Here is a 20,940-nt window from a genome sequence, read left to right as displayed (position 1 = left end):
CCTCTATAAGAAAGGTCATATACAATTTTCCCGTAGATTCAACGGTTTATGAGGAATTAAGGAAAAACTAATTTTTTTGCCAAAAGTTCGCCGTTTCGACGCTGGGGTGGTCGGATTTTGTCAACATCAATAAAATGCCAAATAATCATACGTAACTCGTTAAATATCGAAGTTAGAAGGAAAACAACTTTTATTTCAAGCATTTTTCGCAATTTTGAAAAAAAAATTCGATCGAAGTTGTCTATCGGAGCACGAGGCGTTAGCGAGAGATCCGACGATGGAATCGTTGCGGAGAGCCACGGGATAAGCCGGATATTTTTCCTCGCTGGCCTGTTAATTGCTAGCAGCGACTCAAGATAATTGGCATTTGGCAGAGAGTGATTCGAGATACGAGACAGCCAGCGGCCGCTAGCTTCTCGGAAAGAATCCCTCTCTGTTTGTACGTTTTCCCAGTTTGAATTTGCTCCGGTCTTCGTTTCTCGCCGATCGTAGATACCGTCCAGAGACCCTTTAGGTCGTCCCTACCTTCCATCCAAGGCCTCCGTTTCCTTTATAATTCCCCCTCGCACGGACCTCGATTTGTAAAACGCAATAACCCACCGCGATAACGGCGTCGAGACGATCTGCTCTCTTCAACTTACCATAATTAATTGCATCCTTCATCCCTCCGATCGTTTCTTATACAAACGGATATCCCGCAGTTTTTAAATTCTAAATCCCGGCCACGGTGGCGATGACAATTTACGTTTGTTTACAATTTCGCGTTAATATGAAAACACAGATAACTGTGGAGCGCAATAAACTCGACTGATACTAATTGCTGTCCCGATTACAATGTCCTCGGCTATTATTATATGTATTATAATTTACAACTCGAGATTGGCGGTCCATCGTCCACTACGCAACGTGTTTCAAGGTACATAATTAAAAAGGATAGCCGAGGACATTTATGTACATTTGAAGAAAATTTGAAACTATTCACAGCCTATTCGTTAATAATAATAATCAGACTGGGAATTTTATTTACTTATAAAACTATGCAGATGCAGACGGTATGAAGACTGCATGTAATATGGAAAATCGAGATCGAAATTTGAAATTGATATCAGAAACATTTTGCATAAAAATCCGCAGTTTACTGATAATGAACGGGCTGACCAAACGGTTGTCCATGAACGAAAAGAAAGAAGGAGAAGAACGAGGTGCGGGCGGAGAAGACTGACGGAGGGACTTTTTGCTCGGTACACATGTGGCCAGCAAGTCGATTCGGCCCCGATAAAAGCTCTCGGACCCGTTGCCGGACCGACGACGCACGCGGCCGACATTATCCAGGGTCCAGGGAAGAACACCGGCAGAACGAGCAATATCTCCGGCAAGTTGAGCGAATCGCTTGTGCGATGGTGCGCATATCCGTGCGACCAAAGAACCGGAGAGACGCGAGGCGCACGTGCGATGTAACAGCGCCGGCCGAGCACGAACAACGAATTCGATTTAAACGAAGATCAAGAAAATAATACATTTTTAATAATTATTTGTTCGCGGGTCCACGTCTCACACGAAATAATGAACTAGATCAGAGCTGGGGAACCGTTTTACCACTGGAGGCCACATTTGAATTAAGCAGTAAAAAAGGAGACGACTATAATTTGTTATATTTTACTGCTGGTACTGTACTTGATACAATACTGTTGTTTAAGTATATATATATTCATCCAGATGTTTAAATTTTAATAAACCACTACATATTTAAATACCACTTCAAATAAAAATAATATTCGTAGAAGAGTTTTTACATAAATTTATTACCTTATAAAGGAACACAGTAGAAAAATAATGATATTAAGTCATAAATAACTTACATAGCAATAATACGGAAAATAATTTTAAAATCTGATGGAAAATTTAAGTTAGTAGGATATTTGCATTTGTTTGTTGCTTGAAAGTAATTAAATATATCAAAATATAAATAAAATTTGAAACCGTACGAGAAGGCCGCACGTTCCCCACCTCTGTAGATCATTTGGGGAAAATAAAAATACCTCTCTGAGCGTACGTGTACAATCGACGAACGAAGTTACAAGTGGTCGGGAGAATTTACGAGTTTTCCGGAAAATCGCCGGATACTTTTACGAGGTCGCTTAACGGCTCCCACTCGTAAAATTCTTGCTTTGGGTGATAGGTTTTCTGGATCGATAACGAAGGAGAAGTTTGACTCGTCAAGTGGCTGATTATTCGTTCTTTACGACCCACCCTTCTCGTATTTTATTCTCAGGGAAAATATCCAAGTGGACCAGGTCGATTAAAATAAGATTACAAAAGAGAACGATACGCGCAACTAAACATATTTTTATTATGTTGGGTTTAAGTAGGATTATTCTTATTCTCTAAATGGAATTACAAATTACATGATTTCTGATTATGAGGGATAAAAAAACTGGTGTTTAACGACGGCGTCTCGGGTCAGGAGGGTCGCTCGTAAACGAGGAACGATTTGTTTCGTCTAATAGCTGAAAACGGTGGCGGGCCACCACTTTTGCACCCCATATAATAAATTTCCTTGTGGCCCTGTCAAAATACGTCGAGGAAGACGACACGCGTAGCATATAGGAACAGAGAGAGACGGGGAATAAATCTCGCGTAGTTTTGGCCGTTGTGGCAAGATCCGAGCATAGGTCCATCGGTTCGAAACACGAGAACGACCGTGTCCGGTCTCGTGGCCCAATTTGCCAAGGGCTTTTTTACGAGCCACCGCGCTCGGTCACTGAAAAGAAATACGTACATAAACCGAAGTGGCAGTCGTTCTCTCTTCTCGTCGATGCGTGACAAACAGCCTTACAAAACATTTTCATCCTCGACAAAATATTTAACGATTTTCGAAGTCTCCACCAAAGTTTCAGATTAACTAAAGTCTAGCGAGAAGTATTGAAAATATAGGACGACTGCCACTTAATTAATCACATCTGTCATAACAAGATTACATAGTCGAACGTTAGACTGATCAAATAATCATTCGGACATGAGGTGCTTTATTACATTAATCGTTACATGAATCGAACGGGGTCGTGTCTTGAAACGCAGGCGAGTCCTTTCGAGGCGAATCGTCGCAGGAATCTGAAACAGAGAGATGCGAGTCAGAGTACGTCCTGGAAACGAACCTGATCCTCGTGGAGAGGAATCGGAGGATGAGCAAGGGGTTGGAGCTGGTTCGAGGACGCTCCGCGCGGCTCGGTTTCCTCGAGCTGTCAGGATCTTGACGCGCCAAGAGCCGAAAAGTGGCGGTGTTCATCGTCGAAAGGTCGGATCTAGAGTTTCTCTCTTGCCCAGCTGCGTTCCCTCAAAAGTTTCGTGGCTGCTAGAGAGCAGCCCACGGACGTTTGGTTTTTCTTACGTTCGGTTCGTTTGACATTTGATAGCGCTCGAGCGTGCATAGCCTACGCGAACGTCTTTGCCCGGCGATTTGCTCCGAAGCTGCCACTCGTGAGCGATCCTCTTCTTCGTTCGCTGCTCCTCTTCAGCGTTTCTCCGCGAGAAGTCGTTTCTTGCACGTTGCCTCTTCGCCCGATACGATCTTTCCCGTTTGATAAATCGCTACCGGAAATTCCGACAAAAAACCGCATCGCTCGTTCGCGCTCCAGATATTTAATTGGCGAACGAGCGTTCCCTCGGCCGGGCTCGCACTGCGGAAACCCGAGCTTCGCTGGATTTTCCATTTTCCCCCAAGGACAATACCTCCGATTGTACTTGATTGTCTTTCGCGAGGTTCGCGATGCAGATTTTCTTCTCGCGTCGTCATCCTCCGTCCTCTTTCCCCTCGACGTCTCATAAATTTCGAGGCGCGTGCTGCCGAGACCGGGCAACGCCGACGAGAGACAGAGCCTCCTTTGTCCGCTCCATTTATTTATCCGTCAACAATTATACCGTAACCAGAATCCGTTCGCGTTTTCTCGATATCGTTTCCAAGATCAGAATCGATTTCCAGCGAAGGCGGTGCCCGACGACTTTAGAAACAAAATCAGCTTTCACAATGATCTCAGAATCAAATCAATCTGTCAAATCATTGTGAAAACCAGTTTCGTCTGACCTGGCTCCTACACCTGTTGCCTACGATGAAACAGACAATGCAGACACGATTGAGATTGGAACCAATGAACGATACACTTCGATCAGTTCGTCCAGAATTATTTTACAATTCCCGACTTTGACGTAAAAGTGGATTATCCATTGGTGTACTTAATTAAATTATTCTAAACTAAAGAGAAGTCGTTCAGATTGAAAACTTCAGCAATCGCTAGATACCATAAACGTTCCCAGCAGAAGTCTGCTACTTTTTCGCATCGATAACGTTTCTAGTATCTCGGAACGCGATAACGCGGCTCATTAATAACGAGGCTACGACGATCGGCAATTCATAAATGTCGCGTGCAGCAAACAGAATCGGGCAGGATTTCTTTTTCCGTGCGAAACTTCGCTAATAACCGAACGTGAGGATCCGTCGACGTATACTCATAATATATTGCACGTGCGCTATCATCGACTGGCTCTGATAACGCGTCGACGGTTACACCGAGTCCCGATAAAGATACGAGCGACCCCGCGACCCGAGACATTCCATGAAGTGAATAAAATCAAAAAGAACCTTCGACCACAGCGGAACTTGGAATAGAAATCTCAAAGGATCGAAATCTCTACGTGAATAAAGTAATAACGAAATCTGAACGTTTTTGATTTATGTTAGAAGCGGAACGCGGCACGTCGTTTTAATATTATTGCGTCTAATTGCGAAGGAAATTGACGAAGATATACGATGCCTGATATCGTAACGATTTCGAATCCTTCCGAGAATTCAGTCCCTACTTTTATCTAATTAATGTAATGTGACCACAACATGCGCTCCTCCTCTCGTTCGGCCGGTCATAAAAATTAACGAGCAATTAACAGAATACCGCAACGATCGTTCGACGTCGGTGGTGAAGTTCTCATTCGAAAAAAGGATGCAAATTCTTTCTTACATACACCACTGTCCGAGTGTTTTAATAAGAACATCAGGGAAAAGATTGCATCTCAATCCGACGCTTCCATAAATAATATCCTAACGCGATCAGTAATCCTTTTGCTTTGACTTCCGACTATGAATATTAGGAAGGTTTTGCAGTAGTGCAGGTCAATAATTTCAAATCGGACGCCAAACACTTGGCTCATGAGATGAAAGTACTGACAGTAGTACGAGTCAACGTCGGTCAAGTCTCGGAAGGTATAGTCGTGGGTAGAGTAGGGAATACAGAGACCAGTAGAAGACTCGGACTTATCAATAGGTATAAGTAAGGTCCCTAACTATCAGCGTTACTGGGACGTAGCAAGGCAGCAGACTTCGTTACCGACGGCCGACCACGTTACCCCTCATTGAGAACGCTAGATCGCGATCCATGGATCATTTAAAGGCCTGCGACACTCGATAAAAGTGAATCACATGATGATATTACAAAACGAATCATACGCTCTTTCCTTGTCAGTCGAAGACGTACAAAAATGTTCACCTTTGCTTTTATCAATTATCGTTATTTTCTTTTTTTAACGAGAAACGATATGAATTATTTTAAGGAACGCGATCACCTCAAAAAGAGAAATATGAACGGGGCGATGGGATAAAGAAACGCGGAACGAAGGCTATCACGCGATTGCGACAGGGCGTAGTAAGAGGAAGAGGCGTAAAAGTCATTCAGACCAGCGTCGAGCCATTGATAGAGGCGACGAAGCGAGGTCAGCTATTTGTACGCGTGACAGATCCCTCCAGAGAATCTCGCCTATGGATGTGGATCAATGTGGGCACACACGCATGCATTCGTGACGATGCTCACGAGCTTCTGTCAACGCTACAATTTTTCTACGATAGAATCTTACTCCTTAAACAATTATTATTAAGACGAACGGTGCACTGTATTTCGTCGATTTTAAAATACCTGGATTCCGTCCGACCTGTATCAGCGTTTTCCACTTTATGATCCGTTATCGGGCACACGGATGTGCTAAAAACTTTGAAGCGAAATCACGTTTTCGGTGCCGGAACGAGCGGTAAACGCACGGTACTTCGTTACGTCGATCGAGGTGGCAAAAGACTATCGGTACAGGAAAGAGAAGGAGGGGAAAGAGGGCCACGAAACGAAACATCGACCCGAGGTTGGTGAACTTTCTACGAACGACTAGCGCGCGGTAGCCTGGCATTCGCGTCATTAGCATCGGTAGTTCAACCTCAAAACGGAGCAACGGGGGCATATTGTCACGTAACTCGCACGCGTGCGACTGATCGGTGGTCGTTGCTCCTCGCTTTCGCGAATTCCTTCCGCGAATTACCTTCCGTCAGTCCGAGTTTCGAGCAACGGAGAGCTCGCGAACAGGAAAACCCCTGGGAACAGGAGACGAGGCAGCCGCGTGGTTCGAGCGATCCCGCGACGCCTTCATCTCGCGGGTTGCGTCACCCTTCTATTTTCGGAACGGCTAATTGCTCTAATTAAGAGGATCGTAGCTCTGGAATAACTCCGCCGAGTTTATACTCGTCCGGCGACGGCGCAGATGCGGCGGGCTTTAAGGAACCGCGAGGGAAAAACGATCGACGAGATGAAACGTTGCCGTTTACGCTTTTGCATCCTCCAGCGCGCGACCTCCTTTCGCGAAGTCTGAAAAGCTAGATGGTCTACGTTTAGACCCGACGATCTTCCTCGAGAGGCTCTCTCGGGCCGATCCGGTTGGCAACTGAAGAGGAACGACGAGGGAGGAAGAGAGAGAGGAGACGAAGTGACGAAGTCAAGAAGACGAAGTCAAAGCAGGCTGAGAGAGCACGAGTCCCGGGGAAAGAGCCGAGACCGGGGAGTAGGGGGTTTGCGAAAAAGTAGGACCGTCGAGAAACGGTGCGCCATAATTTTTCGAATAAAGTAAAAAGGGCAACTCGATCGGTGAGAATCGAACAGCCTCTCTCTCCGGCCTCTCTCTGCCTCGCGATCGAATAAAGATAAAACCCTTGAAAATTCACCGTGGCCCGAGGATAGGAGAGCCGCGGGAGGAATCGGATCGAGACACGTTGCTTGGACGCGGCGACGTGCACGCCGTTTTTGATAAGATATCATTTGGCGAAGGAGGCACGCGAGGACACGCGCAGAAACGTCTCCATCGGCTCGTCGAGACACGATTATAGTCGCCGAGGACCAAAAGAACCCGAGTACAAACGGACGAACAAACGTATGAACGAGGACGAAGATCAAGACGAGGGAACGACCGGCGAGGACTCCCTGGAGAAGGAGCCAGGAGTCCAAGCAGAAAGAGGAGGAGGAGGAGGAGGACGACCACCTATACAAGGACCTACGCGGCCAGTGGGAATGGAATGCAGGTACGAGTCCAGTCGCCGAGTTTACTCTTGCCTCCTCACCTCCTGATCGACCTCCTCCGCCTTCTCTTCTCTTCTCTTCCCTTCTTTTCTGTTTCCCTTCGGTCTGCGTCGACTATAGGGAGCCCCGACCCGGTGCTCACCGAATCACCATCGTGTTCCACCTACCAGCATCACCACCTACTACCACTTTGCAGTTCGTGCCTCTTCTACTGCTACTAATAATGCTATCACCACCGCTATTGTCACTAAAGCCTCCGCTTCCATTTGCCCGACCACCGATTCCTTCGTACACCGTCAATTAACATACTCGATGTTCCTCGATCGAAAACGAACAGCGACGAACCAAAGGGAACGGTCGTGAGAGCGAGAAACGTTGACGAACGGATTCGTGGATAGGAGAAAGGAGAGCGAGCCGGTTACTTTTTCTAGAAGTGAAACGTGCGCGTGAGAGACCGGGGACGACGATAATTCGAGATCGAATTTGGCGATTAGGGTCGATCACCCAGCAGCGGTAGCGGTGGAAAGGGTCCGCGAGTGGAATGCGGTCGACGCGCGGCCCTGCCGTGGGAGACACTCCAACGAGTACACCCTGGCTTACTATTATTCAGGTGTTACGAACTCTCCGCACACAAGCGTACACGACAGTCGTCAATAAAAATTGTCATGCGAAACAACGTGTCGTTTGTTCATCCCGTTGGAAACTCTATCGACTTAATTAGTTCCATAAAACGTATTAATATAGTTAGATATGACCAGTCGTTTCGTACGACCGTCGTTACTGATTCTACGTGTTAAATAATTCAAGACTTCCTTTTTACACGGAAGTTCAATTTTTGAAAACGCGGACCGCACGGGGTCTGAGGTTGAGAAACTATCTGCGGCTACGTCTCCGTTTCTTGGATCGTAACCCTTCCTACACGCTTCGCGGCGCGTTACTCAACCTACGGGAACGCATTCCGTCACGAGCGTACGAAGACGGGGCCCGTCGTCGTCGATCGATCTCCTCGAGTGTCGTGGAAGTACGCCACGAGTATCATCGTGTGAACGCCGCGCGGAATACCAAACGCGCGCGAGACTGAGAAACGATCGCGAAAGCCGGGGCTGGCTGGCTGGCTGGCTGGCTGGCTGGGTTGCGGTCAGTAAGATCCCTCGACTCTCGTTACTATTCTCTTCTCTCTCGGCTAGAGGATCTAGGCGAGCGACGACGGTATGGATCGAGATCGATCCGAGGAGGCAGTTCGGTTTCAAGGTTACGAATACCGATGCCGCCATTATAATATGATAATTCGCGTCGATGATCCCGATGAATAATGGAGGGCCCGGTGGCGTCGTGTGCGTTATGTCATTGTCAATCTCGCCGCGTTCCCGATACACAGGAGCCGCCTGGTGATCGAGATCAGCCTCGCGTTCCGCGACGGACTCGTCTTTGAATTCGAAATCGTTTTCCGCGGTGACGAAAACAGGAAAGACGAGAGAAAATAGAATCGATTTTTATCTGGTGTACACATATAACGCGTCGGACGAAGCACGTTAGAAACGTTCATAATTATTTTGATAATCGCGATCCTATCGGGCACCGTACGTAAAAGGAAAGATCGTGGCCGAACAAAAATTGGAGAAGGCGTAGGTACGAGAATAACGCGAAAAGCGGAACCTTGGCACGGATTCGTTGGGCGGCATTCCGTTTTTACGAGACGAGTTTTATCGTCTTTTGCTCCCGCGCGTAATAATAAAGACTGCCGGCCTGACGGTGACGCGGTGGTACGAGTAACGCATGAACGATGTATAGTTCGGTTACGTTCTAGGAATCGCTGATACCGAGAATCGTACTGAGCAGGAACCGTGCCGAACGAACGAGACGAATTTTCAAAATAAGAATGCACGTTAAATCGCAGGTGCGCCGCGGTTTTCTATGTGCGCGCATATACGTGTCCACGCGCATAGAGACGAACGTGTACGTACGTAGAGAACGAGCATAGTCTCAGCGTGGGACCAAAGCGACTCAAAAAGTCGCACGCCGCGGGCAGAGGCTCTCAGGCAGCGAGCGAACTTGAATGCAGCCCGCGAAACAGGGACGAGGAAGAAGCACGGCTTCCACGAAATCTTCAATGCACCTTTCAACCGTGCAACCGTTTGAAAGAATTTGCCTCTCCGCCCCGCGCCCCATCTTCTATCTCCGAGCGAAACCGGCTTGGCAAACTTTCGATTCCTATTCCTACGCGCAACCGGCCAAAGCTCGCTCCCAGGGAAATTGCCCGAAGGACAGTCGCTTCCTTCGAGGGTCCCGTCTTTGGGTATCGAAAAGATCGCTGCGATCCCGCTAGACGAGTTTCACGAGGATAATAGACGCCGGTTTGCGTCATCCTCGTTGGTATAATATGATCGATGCGGTGGCCGATGCACCGGTGCGATTCGCCGGAACGAGAGCAGCAGCTGGCCACCTCCCCTCCCGGACGAGAGAGAGAAAAGGAAAACTAAAGAAAGAAAAGAAGCGAGGAGAGACCCTTCCGAAGTTTTCCGCTCGCGTTCCCGCTCCTCGAGTCCTAATCGTGACGAAGAAAGAAGGGAGGAGGCCGAAAAAAGGGAGCTCAGGATGGGCACGTGTCTCGGGCAGGACATCTGCCTCTGAAAAGGACCCACTGTTACGTCCCCATTATATCGTTTACCTTAGCAGCGAACCGCATCCCTTCCTTCGCCACCTCTTTCTTTCTTGCTCTTCCTCCGAGGAAGAGAGAGGTCCGCGTCTAAGACCAGCTGCCCTTTTCCCTTGTAAACCGGACCAGGCACCTGCCCTTCTTCGAGTGTTAGGAGGGTGACCGTTAACCAGCCCCGTGGTGATCGTTTGGAGCTTTCACGAGAACGAACCGCGTGTAGAAAAAACCTACGAACGCTACCCGAACTAACTACTATTTACACGTCCCGAAGATCGCGCTTCAATATCTTGGCGATCAGGCGAACCTGACGAACGATCGAGGAGGAGACGGGCAAAACGTAAGCGCAACCGTTTTAAATCCAGCACGAACGAGATTCGGGTGAATCTGGTGAGGCCCGCGGAGATGGTCAGCGGATCGTAGGTGACGGAATTTAACGAGCGTCGCGGCGCTTCTATTTCTGCGCGTCGCGTCGGGACGTCGACCCGCAGACGGCTCCCAGACTACACGCGTTAATAACCGGCACCACCCGGAGCGGAGCCGCGTCTGTCCCAATCCGTAAACACGTGCCCGGATCTTTCCGCGTGCTGCAGGCCGAAGAGAAACTGGGTCGCGAGCCGTCTGACCACGAACCGCCGTTTCTACTGCGGCCCGACTGGATCCGAGTCAAAAATATGTGTATAAGCGTCGAAACGACCGATTTTACCTTTGATCAGATACCCTAAATTTAGAGGCCAGCCGAATTCAACGATCGACGGATCAACGATTGCTTCTGATAAAACGACAGGTGTCAAGCTCGCTGATTACTGTGAAAAAGACGAAGAAACGAAACCGCGTTAACGCCGAGAACTAATTGGTCGACTGAACATACCTCTGGTACGCGATCGAGAACGGTAAAGGTCTCGCCGTTTCGCTCCCGAGATCTGTAACAGAAAGAAAAGAGAATGCTGTATCCTGTGCGTACGCGCACCGAGGAGGGATGTACGCGCAATCGGAGCAGGTAAAAAAGAAAAGAAGAAAAAGGGTCGTGGGCATCGACGAAGGGAAGCTTTAAAAGGAGCGGGCATGTCGTCATTGGGATTCTAACAAAGTTCGTCCGCTTTTAAATGAACGGGGACCCCTCCGCTACGAAATTGTTTGCGTACGCGCGTTTATGCATACGCATGCGTGTACGTATTGTACGAACGTATGGACGAATACCTTCTAGGTACGAAAGGAAGCCAACTTCCTTCCTACGTCCGATGTCACGCGCACCACCGTTTATATAATCCATCCTGTGACGTCAGGCTGTTTAATCCATTCATTACCGAGCCACTGCTCTCTCTTTCTCTCTCCTCTTTTTGCAACACCCGCCTTGCGTCGAAGGGAGAGAACAGTGCGCAACAGTTCGTGCGTTCGCTTTAAAAAAAAATGTCAATGCTGTTTCACATTCACATCGAACGATATGGATTTTGTAAAGTTATGCGCTGCATCGCTGCGGAGGGACTGACGCGTGTGCGTTGAGTGGGCGGACACTCGCATCGCTACCGATTACGATAGAACAGGCTCTCCGCGTCCACCGCAATTTCCGTCGCGTTCTCCTTTTTCAATAACGCCAGCTCATTCTTAACCCTCGGGGCGATAGGAGACTTTATTTAACGTTCAGACAAAGAAACGTAGAGCCTGGATAAAAATCCCTGACGCATTCGCTTTCGCTTCTAAACGGGAATTAGAATAGACGTCGCATCGGTTTCTCGAGTTTCGCAACGTCCGGTGTCTGGGCGGGCAGGGTACACGCGAACGAGCGGTTTTTCTTACGGAACACGAGGCCGATGCATGGATTTAAAGAGACAAGAGAAACGCGGCATAGATTGCTTTCCGTATCGTGGCGTTCTCCGCGGACAGAACTTTTTTCCTATGCGGTCAACTCTTCTGACGCAAACGTTTGATAAGAATTCCGACGCCTCCGTTCGACGCGAAGGAGAGAGGCGAATTACTTTATTCCCAGTGCCCCGCTGGCAACGATACCGATCTTGTTCCAGGTGAACTAGTGGGAGGTATTAGAAAATGAAGTGGCGAGGATCGGTTTGGGCAACGAACGTGATTTCCCGTCGAATGCACTTATATGTACGCGTCCAGGTATTTTACGCAAGAACTTGGCGCAGGTGGCGTTATGACGCAAACCTTTTATCTCTTATTCGCCTTCTACATATAGGCGATATCAACCGCGCGCACGGCCGATGCGTTAACGGTGAAAATAACGGGCCTGTTCGTTGCTAATTCTGCAACTCGAGCATTTGTTCCAATTCGCTTGGCTACCTGAAGAAGATCGAACTATCGCGCGCAATTATTCGCGATCAATTGCGCGCGGATAATCGAGCATTTTTTCGCACGTTCGACTAACGGACCCTATCTGCGCCCGTCGTCGGGTGAGACGCGGAGGACCGGGAAGGCCCCTCTTTACCCACCGAACGTTGTTACGCTGTCTAGGAGACCGGAGTTCGTTAACCCTTCGAAGCATGGTAATGCCTGACCACTTGCGTCGTCTGTTTCCGATGGAAAATTGAAAAAGGTAGGTTCGCCCTCGAACCTTGGACGGTGGCCATTGTCGGCTGCGGACGTGTGGGAAAAAAGTATTTACTACGGAGCGAACCAAGAGTTTGCGGTTCATTCATTGCGAGTCGCTGAATGGCGAGAGAAAGAGGGAACGATCTATGCGGCACAGGACGTGGTACTTACACAGAGAGACACGTGCACGCACATGCCCGCGACTGGCATCGGCCGCGGCACAAGTGAATAGCGTCGCTCCTATGCGCGGGTATCCTTGAAACGAGATAAATCTCGAGATGAACATTTCCGATCGGTGAAATCACCGAATCGATTTCGCAATGAGCGTCGTCGACGCGCGAACGACGGAGTAAACCCGTCCTCTGGCCAGGAAACGAAACGTCTGCCAGCCACTGTCATCAGCAATTTAAAAATTCTCGCTCGACTCCGTTCTAAATGTACGTTTAATAACGACTTGTATGCAAAGTACCCACACGTCCGATACCTACTACCGCTTAGATAAAGGATGTCTGTAAAAATCCGGCAGTGATGGGGCATTGTGAACCGAGCCGGCTATAAAAAGCACCGCTAAGGCGCTCGTAAAGCACGGCAAAAACTCGCCAAATAAAGCACCAGCCGGAGGAGGCGAAGACGTCCGGTCGGCTACCATTTCGTTCCTCCGTCTTTGGCAGTTCCTACGGCCGTATCAATGGCGACGATTCTTCCAATTAGAGTTTCAGCCAATGGCCCACCGAAATATCGTTCCGGGAAGTAGAATGCAAACGAAGGGAGTTCTGTGATCGAAATAATGCCGCTGCAATCCCTGCGTCGCCGTTATCATTGACCTGCTCCACTTAAACTTGGAATCTATCGATTTTTTGGAGGAGACCAGGGGCCAGTTTCCGCTTCGAAACTGAGAACCTCTGTGCCTCGAAGGAGTTCCCACGCTGCGGTTCGCATCGCACACAACTGTGTACCGCGCGTTTGGATACGTACGTCCCTGACTCTCTCCCTCTCGCCCTCTCTCTCTCTCTCTCTCTCTCTCTCTCTCTCTCTCTCTCTCTGTGCCGGTCCAAGCAATAAGACTTTGCTGATTGCCCGATCCGGGACCCGATTACTACAGAACAAACACACTTATCCGCGTACTTACACTCGTCTATTCAGTGGCCTTGTCGGTTAGCTAATCGTGATAACTCGAGTTCGATGAATCGTTCACCCAATTCGATCCGCATTCCAGTCTCTGTATCGAATTCTGTTTTGACGCATGCGAGACTGAATTTTGGGACGCCTCATACGTTTTCGTTCAACAGAACGACGGTCTCACGTGTGTTAAAAACAGGATTTTAAAGTTACGGATTCTGATGAGATCATGGATCTGATCTTTTGGAAGATGCGGTTTACACCAGTGCGAATATGTACCGTGGATAACGAGAGAAACGATGAAAAAAAGGCAATAGTGAGTCACTTGGGCGGAACGTTCTTTCTCGCGGAAGGAGACGAGATCAGAGGAGCTAGATGAAAGGGAGAGGGATGCGAGATCTACAGAAGAGGGAGAAATATTCTCGCCGCGTGCGAGCGGCCAGCCAAAGTTGAACGAACCCACGCGCGGGCCGAAGCTCGCTAATTTTTTAAAGACCGCTACTATCGACGACGATCGACCTACTTGTCCCCCGCACGCGCCTCTCTCTCTCTTTCTCTCGTAGTTCCGTTTGGTAAAATCGCCTCGAGTTCCCACGACGCGCGATCGACTTCCACAGATGAAATCGTCTCTGAAAGAGCCGAACCCGGCGCCGCGTACCTGTCCTCTGTGTAACGAGAAAATATTTGTACAGATACGGCTGTTTAAGCAACAATTAATGTTCCCTCGCGGAGAGAAACGGGGTACAATGTTCAAGCGCTCCTTCCGCGACGAATCTATTATCGGCTATCGTCGAATCGTTTCGACGAAAAGAAAGATTGACGCGGTTCGTCGTGCGATAAAAGAACGTGGTCCGTGTTTACACCGAATGGGTTCACAGCCGATGTAACTCCGACACGTGTAAAACTTTCAAGGACGAGGCGTGTCTCGTTACGCAAGCGGAAAACGGAAGCGTCGCGTCGCGCGTTTCTCTAATTAGCCCGGGCACGGATATTTCAACGGGAAGATGAGAAGAAGGGAGGAAAGGGTTCGCGCAGGGTCACGTAGCCGGCCGACGCACGTGCGTAGGAGCCCGCAAGAATTCGCGCACGCGTTAACCGCATGACGTCAACGCGCGTCTCGGAACAGCTGACCGCATTCCACGATAATTGTTTTGCATAACCGCGTGGCAGCGAGACGTCCTACGAAGGAAGACGGTTTTCGCGAGCGGCTCCGCGCCGCGAATGAGACGAAGATGCCACGGAGATCGCGTGAAATCGCGAGGTGAGCAAACGGCTGGTGGGGAGGAAATTCGAAAGGGACCACCGTCTCGTCGCGGAACATCCGGTGGGGGTTCTCTCGATCGGTGACGGCCCTGTCCGGTCGTCAATAGTTTCGCGGTCAGCGCTTGGCTTTTAAAGTTTAAAGAGCCAATCGCGAGGACGGTGCTGCTGCCGATGCCGGCAGTAACTGCGTCTAGGCATGCCAGCGGCTCTCAAACTGTGCCGCGAGGACTTTAAACTCCGCATAGCTACGCACGCGTAATATCGACGTCGCTGGAAAACCGATTGCACGGTAGAAAAATCAGTCACGTTCGAATACATCCATCCTCGTGCCTATTCAAAAGTCTTTATGGAAAATATATCGAGACACTGAAAACCTTCTTAAACATACGAATAAGAGACAGGGTTTAATAAAGGGTTGCACAGTTCGAGAAGCGACTCGAGGAATGTGACGGAACGGGGGGACCCCCAAGTACGTTTGCGCCATATAAGGCCCCGTTTAGCGACGGCTTGCCGTTTCAAGTCCCGTACGGATGGCGTGCGCGTTCACGCAGCTCGTGAAATCCAGCAGCTTCCGTCGAAGCGGCTGAGCGGAGGTCTTCCGCGAAAAGGCGCGGAACGGATAGAAACGAGATTCGCGAAGACGGCCCTGGAAGTTTTGCTAACGCATAGTTATCGCATGACGCTGGGCGTAGAAACGACCGACAGCCGGTGACGTTGGTCCGGCGTTACTTCCGCGAAGAACTTCGATCACGTTTTCGCGGTAACTGTGGAATTGAAATAATTTACGACGGTGTACCCATCTGCGATTGGAGACCGCGGTGTGTCCAAAGATTGGTCACGCGGTCGAAAAGCTATCACGTTGGACTCTGCACCGAGGGAACTGCTCGGTTACTCAATGAGTGAACCGAAACGACAAAAAAACGTAGTAAAAATCGAGTGAAACGTATCGGTTTTATTTTTGTTCATTAAGTCACGGCCTAAATCGAGCAGATAAAGACCAATTTACGATAGCGCGTGAAGAATGAATGGAGACGCTGGCCTGTGCCTTTTGACAATGCTAAAATTACTGCTGGCTCGTCCGATAAAGAGCTTTTTCGATGGCGAACGTGCCTTTTCTCGCGGCGAGCGAGAGGAGCGTAGCACGTCGACGACGCGACGCGGAAACGCTTCGCCGAAGCCCGGTTTGCATGTGCGCGAGGCGATACACGCGTACCTACTCGGAATAGAGTATGCACGTACAGTAAGCGCAGCAGACCGTCCCGTCTCGTCGTGGCTCAGACCTTAATGACGTCATTATCTCTAATTAGAATTCCCATAGTGGCAGCGGCCGCCTCTACCGGCACCCCGTTACACCTGGCAGGTACTGTTCGTCCCCTCGACGCCCGTTCTAGTACGTGCCGAGAAGGAAAAACAGATATCCGACGAAAAACGCGGAAGACGTCCTCCTCTTCTCTTCTCGGCTCTTCCTACCGTGCGTGCATGCATTATCTCTCAACTTTGAATCGTTGCGATCCGTGAGTCACTACTTCGTGACTGCGATACTGCGACTATCGAGTCATTCGACGGGGCGTAACGGCGGCTTTGTCAGATTTTTCTCTAACACTCGCCGAGGGAAAAACACGGTCGAACATAGAAAATCGTCGCGGCGATATCCGCACGCACGCGTCGAATGACGCTGACAAGTCAGGACATCGCGCGGTGATACGCTTCTCCTCTGACAATGCGAGAGACGCGGAGCAAAAGAAGCGTGGCGAAGGAAGAGATAATAAAAAAAGAAGGAAGGTGTAAGGGCGAGAGCGAGACGGAGCGAAAAATGCGAACGGCCAAAGTCATGCGCGACCGCCTTCTACGTGTATACGTATGCATGATTCCGCGGCCCTTCCGCCGTCGCCGACTGGCGCGGCGCGGCGCACACGAACTTCCACCATCGCTATCGAGTCATTCGTTACGCTCCCACCCCCGTCCGGCCCTGTCTCTCTATCTCTCGCGACTTCTCATTCTTTCTTCGTGCCGTAATCGTGACGTCAGGCTAGATACCTGTTGCATGCGACGCGTTACGGACCGAGACGATCTGCGTTCGTGCATTCGACGAGTGAGCCGAGCAAAAACGCGAGTACCGATGTACGCAAAAAACCAACGGGAATAACGGAGAACGGGTCATCGTTAAAAGCGATTCTGATCGTTCGCGATCCAGATAATCCTTTCGATCGTCCCGACGTCCCCCGTTCAAATGAAAATCACCATACGGGGTAAGTCACTTCTTGAGAGCGACGAAGGAACGTTTCGGGAATTGAAAGCTACCGGAGATCGTGAATGAGGAAAGGCAACGCCGAATGCAGCTACCTTCTCGCAAAGATCGGAATCAACGAAAATAGACGAAACTCAGTGCTGGCTCGGTTGGAAGCGAGCCAACGGTGCGACCGGGCGCCGCAGAAAAATTTCAACCGGGCCGTCGAGACGATCGTAGAATTTCCGATCCTTCGCCGACAGGACGCGGGGCGCAGCCACGCGTCTGACCGCAAACGGGCAATTCTACTGCGCCGTGCAGCGCGGCTTCGAACCGCGTTCAGAGCTCCGACCGAACGTTGAATCTCGTTTGATCTTGAGCGCTTATCGTTCACACGTTTTCGAACCATGGGCTCGTTCCACGAACATGACGGAAAAAACCTATGAGAATAAATGAACAGACCCCGTCCGAGCATGTGGCCCCACGGTCTCGCAATTTAGAAAAGAAATTATCGCTTCTAGAATTGATAAAAGGCAAATAGACATACGGGCAACGATAAACAGGGACAGCGTTCTCGATGACTTCCTCCCCAGTGGCTCTCGAACCTGACGTCCACTCCTCGCGTTTGTGGCGCGTGGAAAAACTTGGTCGAAAAACGAACGACCGTCGCATCATTCAACCCGATGAAGAATAACGAGATTCGTTAAGATTCGGTTTTAAACGAGCGATATCCGTTCCGTATTTAGAGGCCGAGAAACGCGGTTGAGAACCGTGGCTCGTAGAACGCCGGTCGCCGGTACTAAAATAGAACGGTGGACCTTAACGCGCACTTTTGCGCCTTTATGTAACTTGGCCAAATTTATGGTCGTTATCTATTTAATAATACACAGATTTATTTGCGCCATTCGCCAACATCAAACGTACTCGGCCCTGCACGCACACGGTTGCGCACGTGCGCAACTTAACGCGCGGCTGCCGTAAATTTTGCTTCGGAGTACGTTCACCTCCGCGACGATTTCGTCTCGCACCTGATCGACGCTCCATTATCGAGAGCCGCCTTTTGATTTGTCTCGGATCAGGGTTCGTCGTGGCTTCGTCTGATTCGAAACGGGAGGAATCTTGGGTGGATCCGAGCCGCGAATCGTACTCGGGATATTTCGATGAAACGTCATTCGACACGTGGCTGCGGAAATGCAACGAGTCTGATCGCGTAAAGAGGCGCAGTTCGCGCGCGAACCACAGCAGAGTGTACGACTATAACTACAATGCTGGTGCATTCCGACGATATCGACGCGTGTTCTATTTCGCAACGTTACTGTTTACGAAGCAACAACCTTATGAAACGTATTGACGACGACATACCGAGAGACACGACTATTACGTTCTAACGATTTTCATTCGATTCTGTCGAGATTGACGACTCGTCGCAATCGCACGTACCTTTTATTCCTTTCCGTGAGACGCGACGATAGGTTTCCAAAATGTACCTTTCAGAATCTTCGAGCGTCGTAAACGGTGAAGTGCGACGCGTCTGGTAGCAGGTGAGGAAGGACCGTACAGGAAGCGAAACACACACAAGAAACACTGACGAGTAACGCGGCCCGCGAGCTATCAAACTTACACGTAGACGACGGACTGGCAGACCGACGAGGACTGAGTAGGGCAGCCGATCGCTCGTGGATTCCCTGTTCTATCTCTCTCTCTTTCTCCCCTTCTCCCCGGAGAGCAATCCTCGCTCGCTCCCACCAGTCTCTCTCTCCCGCACCGTTCCTTCCACGCTCGCTCCTTCTCTCTCGGTTCCCAGTTCTGCTCGCTTTTCTTTCCTCCTTGCGCCCGACTCCCCGTTCGCGCTCCCCTCGTTCCTCGTTCACCGACGGCCTCTCTTTTCGTCCATCTGCCACCTTCGCGACACCGTGAGGCGTGCGCGCGGACACGGAAAAAGGGGAGGAGAAGCCACGAGGTCGGGAAAACACGGAAATTGCGGATTGAAAAGATGGGACGGACGTATTATCGAGCGTAAGTGGCTCGAACCGCGCGACTCGAAACTCACTCGCGAAACTACACGACCATAAATTCGACTCGGTCGACGGAGATGAAATGGCGCAGCGACGGAAAACGGGGAAATCCGATGTCTATCGTTATCGGAGAGAGCTAGATGCGCATCGCGACTCGGCACCGCGCGCTCCGGTTTAAACGGTGCGACAACTCTACTCCGTGCTGTACTCCGTTTTCGGGCTCTCGTCCGTGGCCGAGCGACGTCGGAAAATCACGCGAACCACGATGATGCGTCGTATTTTTCGCGAAATCCTCTCTGAGCACTGCGCGCTCTCATGGCAATGGGACGAGGCAGCTCTGCCGTTTCATAAAATGGCTGACTCTCTTGTTCCTCGTCTTAGACTTTGCCTCTATTTCCCTGCACTATTCCGCACGGAACATTGCGTACGATACTTGCATACACGCGAGACGCGCGCACGCGCACGCGATAAACGCTCGCCCGACATCTTACCAATGTTTTCCTTTCGGTCTGTCGATCGTTCGCTTTTGTTCCCGCTGCTTCCCTTTAAATCGAACTTGAGCTTTTGTCACCTATCGAAGAAAATACCGAGAACACGGCGCAGCTGGGTCGACGAAACGCGATTCGCTTAAAGTCAATGTCGAGGTGAATTCGAAGACGATCTCATGCGTTACGGAACGGGTGCCTAATAACGCATTTTCCTAGTCGCGCGTACGAATCCCGAGCAGAAGAGACCCGTGAACGATTTTTCGGCCACGCAATTGCGTAAGAGTTCGCGACGATATGTCGCGCGATGCTTATCGCGTTCGTTCTCGCGAGGTAAGCGCGATTACAACTATAATGGGCTACACACAAGCGTGCGGAGTAACCGCGTGACGTTCACGTGGAGAGAAGAGGAACGTCAGTGCTTAATGGCCGCTCCATGTTACTAATTGCTCGATCGAACGCGATTACGCTCTCGCGGAAACTCCAACTCTCGTCGCGATCGTATCAGGTCGTCCCATAGGACTGTGGCATCGAATGTGTCTTCGACTCTGTCTCGTTCGCGTCACCCCCCGTGTTCGGAGTCGTCCACGAGCTCGTCGGTCGGCATTCTATAAAAATCGAAGAGCGATCGGTCGGATCGATCGATAAATTCTTTTCTCGAATCAGCGCGTTTGTACATACCGAAAGCCGCGGCGAGGGGTGACGCCGACGCCTGAAAATATCGCAGACGTATAAAATTGTCGTGACGACGCTGGCGCATGCAAATAGAAAATAGAAATGAGTTTAGAAATAGCGTCGCCAGTCGTCGGCCTAGAATTCGATCGGTCGTAGCCCGCCGCGACACTGTTTCGGTTTTACTCGGAGCGTATCTCGTCCCGTTTCGTCACGACTAAGTACGCGAATATCTCGGGGAATATCGGAGCGAGCTCGTTGCAAAAGGATTCGAAGGTGTCTAATTAAAAAGGATGAATAATACATCAAACACATCGAAGGCGATTAAAATGTACCCTGTAAATGGCCTGCGGAGAAGTAGTTACACTTCCTTGAATGCGGCATCCTGCCGGGTAAATATTGTCCGTTTAATTGACCGACACCGGACGGAGTTCACCATAGTTGGAAGGGACTATACTAAACCCGCTCGCGACTTCCTTCCTCCGTGGAACGAGCGAGTAAACGCGAATACTACTGACATCGCGTAGAAACCGCGCTCGGTAGTGGTTTCATTCATAAAGTCACGCGTTTAACATGGAAACGT

General features: G+C 49.9%; 1 protein-coding gene across 2 annotated transcripts in view; it reads right to left on the bottom strand.

The window, feature by feature from the left end:
• LOC108627811 (transcription factor Sox-8) overlaps positions 1 to 18,862 on the bottom strand; it is a 37,594-nt gene extending 18,732 nt beyond the window's left edge. The window contains exons 1-2 of one of the 2 annotated variants that reach the window (XM_026816031.1): positions 18,626 to 18,862; positions 10,901 to 10,952 (exon numbers count right to left, since the gene is read on the bottom strand). The gene's annotated coding sequence lies outside the window, so the exon portion shown is untranslated. Of the gene's footprint in view, positions 1 to 10,735; positions 10,830 to 10,900; positions 10,953 to 18,625 lie in introns of those variants that run through there. The other variant, XM_026816032.1, reaches the window with a different exon arrangement.
• Between the last annotated feature and the right edge of the window lie 2,078 nt (positions 18,863 to 20,940).

The sequence above is a fragment of the Ceratina calcarata genome, unplaced genomic scaffold (genome assembly GCF_001652005.2).
Source record: "Ceratina calcarata isolate Rehan_Ccalc_2016 unplaced genomic scaffold, ASM165200v1 scaffold48.2, whole genome shotgun sequence".
Classification (NCBI taxonomy): Eukaryota; Metazoa; Arthropoda; class Insecta; order Hymenoptera; family Apidae; genus Ceratina; species Ceratina calcarata.
The sequence above is the reverse complement of the archived record's forward strand: the minus strand, read 5'-3'. Positions and strand labels throughout refer to the sequence as shown.